The sequence below is a fragment of the Tinamus guttatus genome, unplaced genomic scaffold (assembly GCF_059628265.1).
Source record: "Tinamus guttatus ecotype Peru unplaced genomic scaffold, ASM5962826v1 Tinamus_guttatus_pri_ptg000033l, whole genome shotgun sequence".
NCBI lineage: Eukaryota > Metazoa > Chordata > Aves > Tinamiformes > Tinamidae > Tinamus > Tinamus guttatus.
The window spans coordinates 2,220,001-2,235,000 of NW_028288567.1; the positions used below are offsets into that span (position 1 = coordinate 2,220,001).

The 15,000-nt window shown below is 44.5% G+C and overlaps 1 protein-coding gene across 2 annotated transcripts in view; it reads left to right on the forward strand.

Annotated features, from left to right (window-relative positions):
* PROX1 (prospero homeobox 1) overlaps window positions 1-15,000 on the forward strand; it is a 44,469-nt gene that overhangs the window by 21,891 nt on the left and 7,578 nt on the right. The gene's annotated exons all lie outside the window — the stretch shown is intronic.

The window sequence follows — 15,000 nt, forward strand, 5'->3', positions numbered from 1 at the left end:
CGGGCCAGCCCAGTAGCTCAGCAGCCTTTTGTAACCGTTAACGTGCTGACCCTCGGCGGCAACGCCACAGGAGGGGGTTTCTCCACACCGAGGATGGCGTTTTGCCTTGTCCAGGGAGTCAGGTGCAATGAGGCGCCCGAAAAGGGGATGCATGAGAGGGAGGCTGGAGGAACCACCTCTTGGTGGAGCACGGTGGGACAGTGGCAGTGTCCTTGCTAGTCTGTGTGAGTGCAGCTTTCACTAGCTGAGCCCGGTCCTGTAGCAGAAGTGACACTTGTCAGCCCAAGGAGGGTGGTTTCCTGCCCCGAAATCCATCCAGGGAAGTTTTAGCAGCACTCACTTTCACAGCACCTTAAGTTCAGATAGTTTCTAAGCAAAGACCTCAGCTCATTTTCTGTCTGCAGCATTTTCTAGGAGAATGGTTGCACAGAAAAGCCAGGTGAAGAAAGAGGGCAGAAGAGGATGTTCCAGGGGGGATTTACCATTCACTGAGCCTGGCAATGATATCTAGGCTTCATGTATGACGTGCTGCAGCACCCCAGGTGCCGGCCAGGGAGCAAGGCCCCCTCATGAACCTACACACCTTCCTGACAGGGGGGTCCCGGTCCCTGGGAGGGAGCTCTGACTGTATCATGCTAACTATATGTATAGGGAGACACAGGAAAAGAAAGGGAAGTATGCAGAGAGATAAGCATTGCTACCTTTCTTTTCTGCCCAAATGAATTTACATCCCTCAATTTTTTTTTAATGAAAGTTTTTTTTTTTTCTGTGTGCAAAAGATAGATTGAAATCTCCTGTGCTCTCAAAAATGTCACCATCCATAGTGTTTTTGGTCAGGTACTGCCGCTTTCCAGAATGCTAGTTGCAATGTCAATGGACATTAATTACTTTGTTGAAGAAACGTGGGGTAGAGGCAGGTATTTTCAAGTAGATTAGAAAACGTGCTTGAAAACATACTTTACTCCTTAGTAAAGTGGTATGTAGCTGTTAGAAAAGGAGCCCCTTGCTTTTTTCCCCATATATGAATGAAAAGCCTTTCAGATGTGTGTGTATATATATATACACAAATGACTATATGTTAATATATACATATATAAATGGCTATGATTTTCAAATTCTTTCATACAGCCTTTCTTGTGTTATCTAGTGTAAAGAGAATATCCTAGAATCTTAAATTTTATTTTTTGCGCTGAAGATCCATCAGTTAAGAGATCATTAAATTATACGGTACGGTTTTTAATGTTGCCAGTGTAACTTTTCCTGATAAATGCCCAGCCCCACCCCCACAAGCTGGAAAGCAAAAATGACGAGTACTGTAACGTTGAAATTGGATCCAAAGGGATTTAGCAAACCGAGCATTTGCCATATTTAGCGTCATCAAAGTTCCTTCCTCTCATACTTTGGTGATGCATTGCTGATCTTCTGATTAGTCTGATGTGCTGTTTCTCTTAAATCACCTACACTGCTCTTCCGAAGCACTCCTCCTTTATCTCTTGTTGAGCAAAATTCATGCATATACTTTAATATCCCTAAATTGACTATTAGGAAAACGGGCTAAAGCTAAAATGTGCATTTGGTGCGTATCAGGCTGCGCCATTGATCTGCTCAGGAAACTGCGATACTCTGCTCCCCTCCCAGCACGTTGGAACTGACAGCTTCTCGCAAAGTCAAATAAGATGTTTAACAAACCACATGTCCTATCGTTTTTAGCCCTGCCATTGTACCCTCGTGGCTGCAAGCCAGAGATAGATACACCACCTCCTGCGGCGTGCAGCGACTTTGCATGTGTGTGCGCGCGCACACGTGTGTATGTGCGGGCAGTCGGTTCCCCGTGTCTCTCCAGGCCAAAGAAACCTGTGCTGTGTGTGGCTGCACAGAACAAGCAATTTGAACCCGTTTTTTTTTTTTTTTTTTTTTTTGCAAGGGGTGGGGGGAAACAGCAGTATTTTTTTTGCAAAAGGTGAAGATGCTTCTCTATTCTGGGACGGCTCTTTCGGGGAAGGGGGAAGGTGGGTTATATCCTGGTGAGCGCGAGCCGCAAATGTCAGTGTCCCAGCGCAAATGCCGAAGTTGGTCAGAAAGGGAGCACAGCTTGCTGTGCCACTTGATATCTGTCTCATCTGCAGTGTTGCCATAAGCTTTTGAATGCCAGCTGCAATAATTAAAGTCAGGTATTGTTGCTATGCATAGAAAGAAAAGAAAATTTAAATCTCAAACCGTTTCTTAACTGTTTTTCAAAAATCCGCCTTAACGGAGATCACAGTTGTGAATGTGACAGGATGATTTCAGGCAAGGGAGACATCAAAATGTGAATTAAAATAAAAATATTGTTAAAACCCATAAAGAAGATTTTTAAATTATTATTATTATTTACTTGCAATGAGCAAAATAATTTGGCCTCAGCACAACACCTGGATTTTAGCCTTATTTGGCTCGCTCCCCTCTACCATTCTTCTTCCCCGGCATTTTTTTCCCTGTTCTCCTCCTCCTTCGTGTGTTAGTGATTCTCCAAAAGATGCTGTGCTTGGGTTCCTGTGTGTCTAAAGGCTCATTCCTTGCTCCAAGGTTGCAGGGCTCCAGTCCTAGGGCCTTCGCTTGAAGCCCTTCCACCTCCTCCTCCCGTTTGACCCACGCCGGTGCCTGGGGTGCCGAGAAGCACCCGAGCGAGCGCCTTCCTGCGCCCGTTTCATGGCCCTACACACCAAGGTCGATCACAGCGGCGTCTGTCGAAGCGTCTGCCAAGCTGCGTTATTTCCACAAATACCCTCCGTGCCATGTTGGTACGGTGAGGCCTCACGCGATGATTGCCCCTTTTCACAGCACTAGTCATGGCACGTGCCATTGTTTAGCGCGGGAGGCAAACAATTTTTAAGGAGGTTTTTTGCTCTATTTTTGGCAGCAGGGAACCATAACACTGTGGGAAAACTTAATTCAGAGCAGTTGTGCTCAAGTCTTAGCAGGGTGTTTAACTTAAGGCACTTTGAATTAGTCCCGCAAAGATCCATGAGACTAGGTAAAACATTTCAAATCACACCAACTATAAAACCAAATAATAACCTAGCCATATTAGTGGCCTGCAAATGCTTGAATGGATGTTGGCTGCCAAAATTTTCAGAAGCAACGATGTTTTTAGGCTGATTCCATTTTGGGATGCACAACTGGAAGTCCGCTAATGAGAGCCACTTTGTCAGTAAGTCCTTGACGGTCCATTCCCTGAAGACGAAGTGTGCCCAACAGTGCGTCCAAAAATTAAGGGATCCTTAATTACTGCCTCTTGAAAATGCTGGTCACAGGCGCGCTTATTCTAGGAACCCATATTCTTCCCTAGTTTCATCTGCAGGATTTGTCCTGAGCTCAGTTGGTGTTCATCAAAGGAGAGTTGGAGCCTTTGGACCTCAGTCTTATTTAAACTAAGGCCATTCAACATGGTTTTGTTTGTTTGTTTGTTTTTGTTTGTTTTGCAATATACAGGCACTGTAAAGTAGAATTTACGGCCACTTAAAATTGCTTTATACCACAAAAGCAGTGTTCAGTGGCCTTAGCAGAAATGAAAATCAAGTCAATAATTTGCTAAATTCCATCTCGAAGATCATAGGTTCAGTCTGTGTTCTTCTCATGGTACCGGAAGCGGGTACAGCCAATGGGACAGTTGTTTATTTTAGTATTCCCTCCTTTTTTTTCCTTTCTCTCTCTCTCTTTTTTTTTTTTCTTTCCCTTGGGCCGTATGCTTCCTCATTCAAGGGCTTTATTGTTACAGAGATTCAGTGCTGTTTTCAGCCGTCTTAAAGAAAAAGTCTGTCCTATGGTGTGCAGCGAGGAAAATGAAACTGATTTTGCAATTTGAGAATAGCGAGCGTAGGCGAAAAGATGCCTTGCCGTCGGGATCCTGCTAAAAGGAAAAATTGGAACATATATGCCTGGGTGAAATTTCTTTCCTTTTTTTTCCTTAAAAATCTTGGTTTCAAAGAATAAAATCAATGCCCTCAGGCGTATTCCGTCTTTTGTTTTTTGAAAATTTTGAAGGGAGTCTCTTGTGAAACAGCAGAGCTTTCCTTGAAAACTGCGCAGGAAATGAGCCCGATTTGTAAATCCAGTAACAAAATCCAGGGCTTTCGGGAGAAGGTTCGTGCATCGCATGCGTCAATTAATGCCTGTTAATCAGTTTGTGCAGTTAGTTGAGCTACAGGTTGTAGCTGGAAGCTATTAGAGGCAAGTGGAGTACAGTCGCAAAGCTACACTCGATTTTTATGTTTGTGTCCTTTGGATTCAAGGTGTTTGTATAATGAAGTTGGCACATTGATATATGATCCATTTTTTAATGTCATTACAATTTTAGTTCCCTCTGTCTTTTTGTCATTGGGTTACATTTAAGCACAGCAAGATCAACTTTAAACTTCCTTACTCAACAGCTTTATTAGTTATAACGTACCCTGACCTTTCTCAACATTCTTAAAGAAAAAGATACAGTGTAATGTCACTTTACTTTGCTTATTGTTCTTTGTTGTGGTGAACAAAGCATTTTCTACAGTGGCTATAGCACATAATTATACAGCTTTCAATAGCGGTGTCTTGGCACATATCAAAGTTCAGAAGAGCCTTTAGAAAAAAAAAGATGTTTTGTGGCAGCCTAGGGAGGGTCTCATCTTTCCTTCAGAAAATAGTTCAAGGCTCTTCTGTCAAGCTTCCCTACTTAGAGCTTTTTCTCCTCCTGCTTCATAAAGTTTAAAGGGGATTCAGTGGAGTTCTATGATCTATTTCCTTTGAAAGATTGTTCCTTTGCACAGAGAAGTCCTTTGACTTCAAGAGTTCACAGATTCATGTCTTTAGGTATCATATGTCTGACCTTATCAGTTACTCTATTTAATGTAGGAGAAAAAGTCTCAACTCTTTGTGTTTGTCTGTTTTGCCTCTGTGAAATGATTTGGTGAAAAGACCATCCTTTTTAACACACCACTGAGAGGCCGTTTCTGACTGTAACCTACCCTGTGGCTCTTCTTAAAAAAAAAAAAAATGTCCTTGTGTTTTGTGTATGGATGATTTCACAGTGAGAATAGAATTATACAAGGACAGGCACACATAAAAAAAAAAATCTTTTGCTCTCTTTTTTCCTAAATGATCTATTGGCTATTTTGGTGGCTGCTACTCTGGTTCCCCAACAGGCACGACCATTTAACAAACACAGAGATAGCGGCTGGAGTGCTGGGCCAGCAGTAGGTTTTCCCTTGCTTCGACCTACCCCAAAGGCCTTCATAATTAATTGTCCTTCAGAGATGAGGAAAGTTCAGAGACAGTGTGTGTAGCGATGTCTATTGTCTGACATTCAGTTCTCCTTCCCTCGGCTCTTTTTCTTCATTCCACAAAGGGTTATCAATAGGAGCAGGGAGCAAGCTCTCTTCTAACAGCTGCTGGTGGTGGCTGTAGCTTTCTGTGGAACGGATCATTGTGTTCAGCCATCTATGGATTAAACGGCCAGAAAAGTTCTAACAGCCCTTTCAAACTGGCGGGTTTATTTCATCTGGGCTGCGCAGACCGATTTAGCTAATTTAAAACTTTCTCGGAGCCCCTTCTCTTTCATCCAGGGGAATAAAAATAATAATAATAATAATAATTTTATAATGATAAAAAAATTCTTGTAGCAAAACCTTGGTAAATAAATAAAAAATGCGATCTGGGAGCTTTCCTCAGAACACACCCAAATAAGCCTTGGCTCATCTCTTGGTTTCTTTGAGGGGTCACACTCCGATAATAGAAAAAGCATAAAGGAAAACATCGGTATCAGCTTCAGCAGAAACAAACACTTGCCCGATTTAAAAAGCTGCCACAGTTCGTGCAGCCTCTGCTCGGAACATCAAAGTGCAAAGAAGCTGGAGTTTGCTAAACAGATTATTAATATTGTTGGGCCTTCTGTGATTAATTTAGAATCCTCTGTGGCATAATTATTAAACTTCATATACAAAAGAACAAAATTATATACATGCCTCCTTGTTTTCCCCGATGATATGCTAAACAAAGATACGGTGCAGTTAGTAGATATGCAGGAAGTATAGTCAAATTAGGGCTGTTTATTAACAATCGTTATGTTACCGCTCCAATTAATTGGGCGAAGCCAAAAAAAACAAATATAATCATTCTTCCACTGAACAGTTTAGCTAGCAAATTAGGGAGGTTTTAGTAATTTTTTTTATCTTAAAAAAAACATCACCTTCCCCTTCGGAACTTTACCTGTATTCTTCATAAACAAATCACTTCGAAATGAGAAGGAATAATTGTGTAAAAATATTTTATGGGCTCCACCTCACTTTCTTAATGTTAAGAAGGACTGCAGCAACAATCAGGATCAATTATTGTACTGATCAAGTTGCTATGCCAGGCATTTTGGAGCAGGTTTTCTGTATTTAAGAAGAAATTACGTACAAAGTAGATGCAGCTAATACCGTAGTGCAAAAAAAAATCATAAAAAATTAAAGTTATTCTTATGAATCTTTCATTAGAAGCAATGAAAAGGGACACTGGCGAAGCCAAGTGCTTTGTTCTTCTGAGCTCCTCTGGTAGGGCCTGATCCTGCAAACAATGACGTACTTGAGCGGTCCTTACGCGCGAGTCCCGTTGGCGCCTTGGATCTATCTCCTCCTGTGCCACAGCCTTCCCGGATAGGCCTGTGGATTGCTCTTAGTGTTGCTTTACTTTATCCAGCAGATGTTCCCTCTAAAAATTGACAGAAGTCGTGTAAAAAATACAGCCCAAAATCACACAGCTGTACTGAGACAAGCGCCTGCTTTTATGCAGGGAGAGCTGTTGTTAAATGATTTAAGGCTACTCAGAGCTTTTCAGATTACTCCCCACCGCAAATAACATGTTAAGTACTAAATTGCCCTAAGCGGTGTTTTATTACTGATCAATAAAATACTAATCTTGTCTTTTAGTGCAGAAAAATATTTTAGTGGGATTTTTCTGAGTTTCGTTCATGAATAGTAGGAAACCAGAAATCACACCCCCAAAAAAGCAAAACTTGCCCTTGGTTGTTTCTAATTTTCCTTTGGGGGAATCCTAGGATCGTTCGAGCTGAGTAGTGCAGGGTTGTGTGTGCTTTTTGGTGTGGTGTGTTTTGCTTTGAGGGTTTTTTTTTAAATGTAATTATTTACTGCTCCTCGTCCTTTTTGCCCCATCCTCCTCTAGAACAAAACAAGCCCCTTCCAAGAAAATAAAAAACCAAACCAACAAAAACAAACCAAAACTTGGCAAACTCTTCCGGCTCCTACTGCCATTTCATTTTGCATTCAACAAGGGGTGGTGGGAATTGAAACGTCAACTGGAGATGGAGAGAAGCACCAATTTATAGTGCGTTATCCTCGCACAATTCAAGATTTCTTTTGCTAGCTGCACACATTATGCCCAACATCTCGCCACTCTCTTGTGGCAGTTGTGAGGAATGGCTATTCCTTCCCGTGTGTGTACTACAGGCCTCTAAAGACTCTTATTTATTCTCTCCCATGTCACCTTGTGTACAGTCTGGTCTGTGACACTGATGGTGATTATGTCATTATTTTGCTCTGGGGGCTTTGGCACATCTGCAGAGCTGATGCACATCTTCTTTGTTACGCTGGCATACGTCCCATATCGCAAATGCTTCATTAGCCTTACTGCCTGCCTCCTTGCCAGACAAGAATACCCAAATCCAAGCTTCTTTTTGCTCTGTTCTTTTGTGTCTGTGATGAGCCTTTATTCATCTTCCTAGTTCTTCCCTGTTTTCTGTTTTTCTGTGTAAAACTGATTTCCAGATGTCCGTCCTTCTCAAAAAAAAAAAAAAAAAAAAAAAAGTCCTAGATGAGGAGTGAGAAGCAAGGTGAATTTAACCCGTGTTAGGCCAGTCTTTTCACTCACAAGCTTAAATGCATTTTCTATCATCCTGCATAGGAAGAGTTCCTTTAATCAGCTAGCCAGCTAGCTGGTTACAATGCCCAGGAACATTTTAAAACTTGGTGTTTGCCAAAAAAAATAAAAAACCCCAAAAACTCAAAGCCAAAACCCTGAACCGTGAATTCTCTCATCCATTTAATGCACATGTTCCCTTCAGACTTTTTTTATTTCTTTTATGATATAGCTAAATTTTTCATTCATAGCTCTTGGAAATCAGTGCTATCTTGTGAATGAGGAGTGTGTTTTCTGAGCAAGACCTAATTGAACGAAAATTCTTATATGCAGTGTGTTCTTACTCCTTTTTCACATTAGAATATGTAAAAATAATCTCTATTGTGAAAATTGAGGGAAAAAAAGATATTTTAAACTTTATCTATCTGTTCTATACACGTATGCTACCAGACAGACCTAAACGAGTGAGTTAGCTGCTAACTCTGTAATATTTTTTTCTTGACACCCCACTACATGCCTGTTCTACGTGATGCTAAACTAAATTTGGGAGCAGATTCTGGTGTGAAAGAGCTAGTGCTGTCTTTTGTTATATTATTATATAGTCGAGTATGTGAGTATTTGTTGAATATTAACTGGAAAAAAAATCTTTTTTTTTTATTTTAAAAGGAAAAATCAAATGGAGACCTGGGTTTGGAGCCACATAATTATAATGTGCATAGGTCTGGGGTAGAGGGGACATGGTTTGTATTTTTATAAGGTATCATCTTACCACTCTTTCCTGACTTCAGTAACAGTCATATAGAAAGAGCTGTTCATCCTTTAAGACTTTGAATAGGTCACCTTTAAGCAAAACACTGTTTGACTATTTTCTTCCTTTCTTCCATGCATTTTAAAGCATCCAGGAGTCAGGCTCTGATAATGTGACTTAGCAAACTTTCACAGCTTGGACCATTAACTTTGGGAACCATACGAGAGACTTTGCACCATCACTGCCTGTGCTGGTGTGGCTCTCTAATACAGCTTTGGGAGTATTGCCCTTTTCCACAAGCAGTATCACTGGGGAGAGAAAGCAGGGGGAGCACAAGTTTGCAGAGGAACCTTTTCACATGAGCTTAGAGCTCACAAATAACTTTATTTTGAACAATACCTGAATCTATGGGGCAAAACTCTGTCAAGCGGCAAGATGAGTCTCAACTTTAGAGGCCTTTTGTTGGGACCATGACAAAGTAACAGTGGGGCAGAACTACTGCAGAGATATCCATGCAGATCAAGTCAAGAGATATCCTTCAACCCAACAGCGAGAAAGTCCTCAGCAGAGTGCTGGATCGATTTCCATGTTTACATGGACCCCATCCCCGGCAGTCCTAGAGTATTGCCACATTTTTCTAGTGCAGAAAAAGAACCCAGTGTCTCCCTGACCCATGAAAGCAAAAGCGTGGGGGTGGAGGGAGAGAAGGACAGCAGGAGGAGCCGGCCGAGGGTAATCAGCATGTTGGAGATGAATTCTCCCTGCAGGCCTGCAAGGGGCAAGGTTCATGGTGCTTATCTGCAGAGGGGAAGTTGCGCAGGCCGGTGCTGCCTCATTTCAGGGTGCCACCTGAGGGACTCATGAACCGCCTTCCGGACGGGGGAGGTTTCAAGGCTCTGTGGGAAATGTGCTGGCAGAAGAAACCACGGCCAGGTAGTAGCCCAGGCCACTGAAAGAGTTGAAATGTCAAACGTGTGGCCTTGAACTTGCTTCTGTACTTAATGGAGAGCCTGTGTCGAGAGTAGCGCACCCGGGTGGCATGAACTCTGTTGCTAAGCAGAAAGACGACTTCATTGATTGGGACTTTCAGGGAAGTGATGACATAGACACATAAATACATTTAAAGCAGAAGTCTTCAGAAAGTTTTTAGCGGAGAGAAGGGAAGTGAACATGGAAGAGAGGAAATGCCCTTTCACTGCCAAATATCCATGTTCAGGGAGAAAGTGAAATGACTTATCTCAAGAAATTGAGGAGGGGGCTGGCTCCACCAAATGAGGCCCAGCCTCGAGCTTATCTCATCCAGCACAGTCTGGAATTGTTTCCTTCTGCAAAGGATAAAGAGGAATCTAGCGAAAGGCAGCTCCATCCAGTATGATTGAAGATGTCTTCAAGGTCTTGCAAGGCTCACCAGTCCCAGTCAGGTCCCACACTGAGGCTTATAACGGGATGTTGGCCAGCCACTCAGCTCAGAATGGAGTGACTGGTGCAGCTCATGCCACCACAATGGGCTCTGGATGCCCAGGGATGCTTGGTTTTGTTGGGAGGAGCCTGGGATGGGGCAGCTGGCTTCATTCGCGATGGCCCGGTGCACAACCGTGCACCGTTTCCTTCCCCGTCCCCTGCCTCTGCCCTGTGTGACAGGGAAGAGGAAAGGAGGCCTCGCAGTGCCAGAGGGCATGCTTGCCACCTTCATACCACCCCCAGAAGGACCCCAGCGACAGGCTGTTTCCCTGCCAGACTGATTAAATACCACCTGCTTCCCATCCCTCTCGTCCACCTCGCTCCTCGCTCCCCCCTCTGCACCCAACACACGCACTGAGCACGGAAAAGGCGCTGCATTAACAGTCGCAGCCTTTCAAGAGCCAGGCACAGGCAACAAGGGTGACTGCAATGCGGAGAGGTGGGAAGAGTGAACAAGAACCAATTATAAATGTTTACTCAGTGCCGTGAGATTTTATGTTTATGTTATAAGATGTGCTTTAGATATATAAGCTTTTAACTGTCACTTCTAGTATAGTGTTAACGGTTCATCTACAGGACCAAGTTCTGCTGAAGGTTAAAAAAAAAAAGATCACTATGCGCTATAAACTCCACAAAATATTTCCCTTGCATATCTGTGGTCCAGCAGGTTCTGCCTGACCAGTTCTCGTAGTCACAGAAATAAACCAGGAGAGTGGAGGACTTACTGCTGGTGAAAGGGTACCTGCTCCTCAAAGTTTGGGCTTCGCTCCTGGCCTTTATAAGGAATATGGTGCATTCCTGCCTGGCTAATCTATCAAGAGTCTGGCAATAACCACCCTGCTCTTCCTGCAGCAGAGCCAGAACTGGGGGGTCATCCTCAGACTTACTTTTCTGGACAGGTGTTTTGTGGGTGCCTCTCTGTGGTACCTGCCAGAATTTGGAGTGCGTGATGTGCCACTTGGCATTGTAAGCAGCCTCTTGGAGCAGATTGTGTTTCACCGCAGCGGGACTGACTTAAAGTTAGACTATTTTTGCGTGCATGAGTTTTATTTCTCCTTCAGTTTTGGAGTGAGACAGTGTCTTGGGTGTGAGTGGCCCCTCCCGGGATTCTTTCTTATATTCCCCAGAGGATACTAAATCCCCAACCATCATAAGCCTCAGGAACCCTAGTGATTTTTCCATACTGCAGCAGTGCCATTGGCAATGCAAAGTGTTAAGGGCAATCAGAGTTTCCATTAGAAGCCTCTACATCTCACGCAGTCCTAATTCATCATGATAGCGGGCAGGGAAACTTGATAATCATCTCCCCAGTAAAATGCTATTGATCATTTTTGAGCATGAGGAAAGGGGAGAAGTAAATCTCACGTGCAAAAGCCAAAAGAAACTGTGAAAGAAAAGTCTTTTTATTTAACATGGCTCTGCTCCGAATTCATAGCAAGCTGCCTGCTTGAAACTGCCACGCTCAGGTCATGCTGCTTGCACCAGAGAGCAGCTGTGTGTCGGCGATGCTCATCCTTCGCACGAAGGGCACCGCGGTCCCAGGACAGGGACCCTCCCGGCCGCGGGCGAAGCAGCGGCGCGCGCCGCGAGGTGCCTCGCTCCTCCTGCCGAGCGGGAAGCGAGCCCTGGCACACCCGGAGGGACGCGCGGAGGGGAGCCTCGGCCGGGAGAGGCGCTGGACGCGCCGTCGTGTGCACCCAGCTGGGGCGCGCGGCGCTGGCTGCGCGCTCGGCGCGCTGGCCGTGCAGGGAGCCGGCAAGGCACTGCAGAATCTTTATTTGTGGGAAAGCTTAATTGAAATGCAAGTGATTAAATCTAATGTATCACGCAGTATCCATTTTCACTGCACTACCACTTTCACTTCCCTGATATTATCAGACCTCTCAGCAACCCCTCTGTCAATTTTTTTCCTTATAAGAGCCATGCCATTCTCTCTCCTCATTGTGAGCTTGGCGGAGGAGATAATAGTAAGCCAGCAGTAGATTGCTAGTGCCCCAAACCCTACACAAGGGATGAGGGATCTGAGCTTCATCTCAGACAAACACTTTTAAAATGCGTTCTTAAATCATTTGAGGGCAAGTGTTTTCCAGCTTTGTGTTTCAGCAGTAGCTTACAAAGAGTAGAAAAGCTCCAGTGTAACAATGAATGCAATAAGAAGCCTCTCTTGTTTGCCTAATTTTTCACTTTTGAGCTTGGCTTGGGCTAGTGCTCTTTGCTTTCCTAACCGCGAGGCTCAGCACTGTGTTGTGGGTGCTGCCTCCACAGAGTGGCCTCCTCTTCATGTAGCTCTGAGACCTGTCAGGGCCTCAGAGGAGAGCAGACCAACCTGTGGTCCAACTGCTTGCCCCTCTTTCTCCCCTTCCTCTTAATTGCAGCGATATTTGTTCATCCTTGCAGCGAGTGCTGTGAGAGCAAACTCGGGGCCAGCAGGTAGGCAGAGCGCGGCGGCGCCGGGGAGCCGCGGTCGCGGTCAAGGAGATGGATGCGCACGCAGTGGGCAAATTAGCGCCCCGCTCTCTAGTAGGATGGTGGTTAGGAGAAAAGCGTATTCACTGAAGTGTCCAACAGTTGAGGTATTTCTCACTTGTGTTTTTAAAATAAAAGCATCCTTTCCAACTATTTCCCTCTCTTCATAAGTGATAATGGAAGAGGCATTAGCCTTTCCATTGCCTGAGCCAACCTGTTTTTTTTCTAAGAGGTGTCCAGGATGTTCAGCCAATTGAGTGATCTAATTAGCTGAAAATTGTTAATTTCCTTTACCTTATAAAGCACCTAACACAGAAACTGTTAAATAATGTTAAGTGTCAGACTTAAACTGAGAACATTGGGCCATATGCTGCTGTGGCTTTCGCGCCAAAAAGTGTAGCAACTTACTCCAAAACCTGCCTCCAAATTCTGTGTGGAAGCCAAAGCCTCCTGCTTGATATGCTGCCACACCAACTCGCAGCACAAAGATGGTCCCACGCAGCAGCTCGCCGTGCTCGGGGAAAGAGAGTACACGTGTGTGCGTGTCTGTGTGCACGTATGTGTGTGTGCATGTGTGGGAAGGGAGGTGGTGGCCTGGGAAAACGTGTGAGGAGCCAGGAAGGGGCTGCACACGGTGCCCTTGAGAACCCAGGGAAAGCAGCTGTAGGGCAGAGCTGCTCTGGCAGGGCTTTCTTGGAAACAGCAGCAAATCTGTACCTGCAGCTGCAAATTGCACAAGGCCCTGGGCTGCAGAGGGCCAGGGAACAGAGGGATCCTCTTCTGGTTCAAGGGTCCCCAGCTCTGCCACACGGCTCCTTTCATCCTCGTAGGGGTCTCGAGCCTCTCCAAGCCCAGGGGTGCATCCGAGGGGATGCTGGTGGCAGTGTCATCAGCCTCCCCTTGAGCCTCGCAAGGGTTTGATGCCTCGCTGCATCCCCCAGCACTGCCATGATGGCAATTTTGGGGACAGGGGGTGTTTGTGCTCATCCAGTTCATGCCTTGCGTTAGGTTTCCTCAAAAGAAATACTTCCCCTGAATCATCCTCTGTGTCTGCGCGGGTCTGGGCTGACGTGCGCCCATTGTAGAAATGTTCTGACTTGAAGGTGCACATAGTGAGACTGCTCCCCTGACATGAGACTCGCTCTCCATCCTGGAGAGGTTCTCCATCGCTTGCCGTAAAATAGATGCTGCGTGCACCTTATCTTTGGGTTAAGAGGCTCCCTGCAGTGTCCCTCTCTGCTGCCACTGTATAGATGATCCAGCTAGAAGAGTGATCTGGCCTTCCCCCCTCACCCCTTCCAACCTGTTTACCTCCCATTACCACGACCTTGCGCTCTGCAACGTGAGCAGCCTTCACCAGCTGAAGACCTCTGATCCCAAGTCCACTAGAGATTTTGGCTTTCCTATTTGGCAAGGCGACTTGTTGCCCACCGGGTCAACATGAATAAAGATTTTTTAAATCCATAAAGTCCTACAATTGTGAGAAAAAAAAAAAAAGACATTGCATCTGGATAATCTAACCTCTCCTGGCAGACTGACATCTTGAGCTGTCTGCACGGCACTTGTTTATTTCTACTCATAATTAGGATCAAAAAAATCCAAACAAACACTCACCAAGAATTCTACTTTATATAAAATTTGAAAGTAAAATCAATCCTGACTCAATCTTATCATTTTTAAAGTATGTTTATCCAGCTTTGTAGTAGGAACAAGCAGACTGTTTGAAGGCCACATAGTTTTCAAACCTTGGTTGCAACACGTTACCCCATTTTGAAACCGTCTTTATCTAGCCGAGAAAACTAAAATCTGTTTGACAAAGTAGCACTCCAGCCAGTTTATCTTGCAATATGGCTTTAGCTCACAGAGCCTATTGATTTCCTTAAATTAATGTTTACAGAATGCTACTGAATTTCACTCAACAGGACATTGTTCTTTTGAAGCTTTGTAAAATATGATACAGAGTGTTATTGCCATTTGTTCCTTTGCGAAGACTGATGAAACATTTATTTTTTTAAAGTGCAGCCTTGAACTATAGCTGTTTCCTACAAGTGTGTTTACTCTTGGAACATTAGTAATGCAACACACTATCAGACGCCGGCACAATACCACAGGCAAAGTCTGTAGGTACGCTGCGGCCAGCCGAAGCGTATAAATGGAGCTGAAGTTTAACGCAGATTAGGCAGAGTATGAGAAAAGGTTTCGAGCTTAGCCCAGCTGTCCCTGTCTGAAGAATCTTCAGATTTGTAGGCTACAGCCAAGCAGTTGTCCGGCGCTGTTACAATATTAGAAATGTTGCATCGGTCTTGGTGCTTCTGAGCATGGGACCCTGTGGTGCAAATTAAAGTCTGATCCTCTCCCTCCGCCTGCCAGACAAGGTGAATAGTTTTCAAGTTGTGTGGCTTAAAGACTTTATATCTGATTGCTGAGCATGTGTAAAAATCTGATAGGAGCAGCTC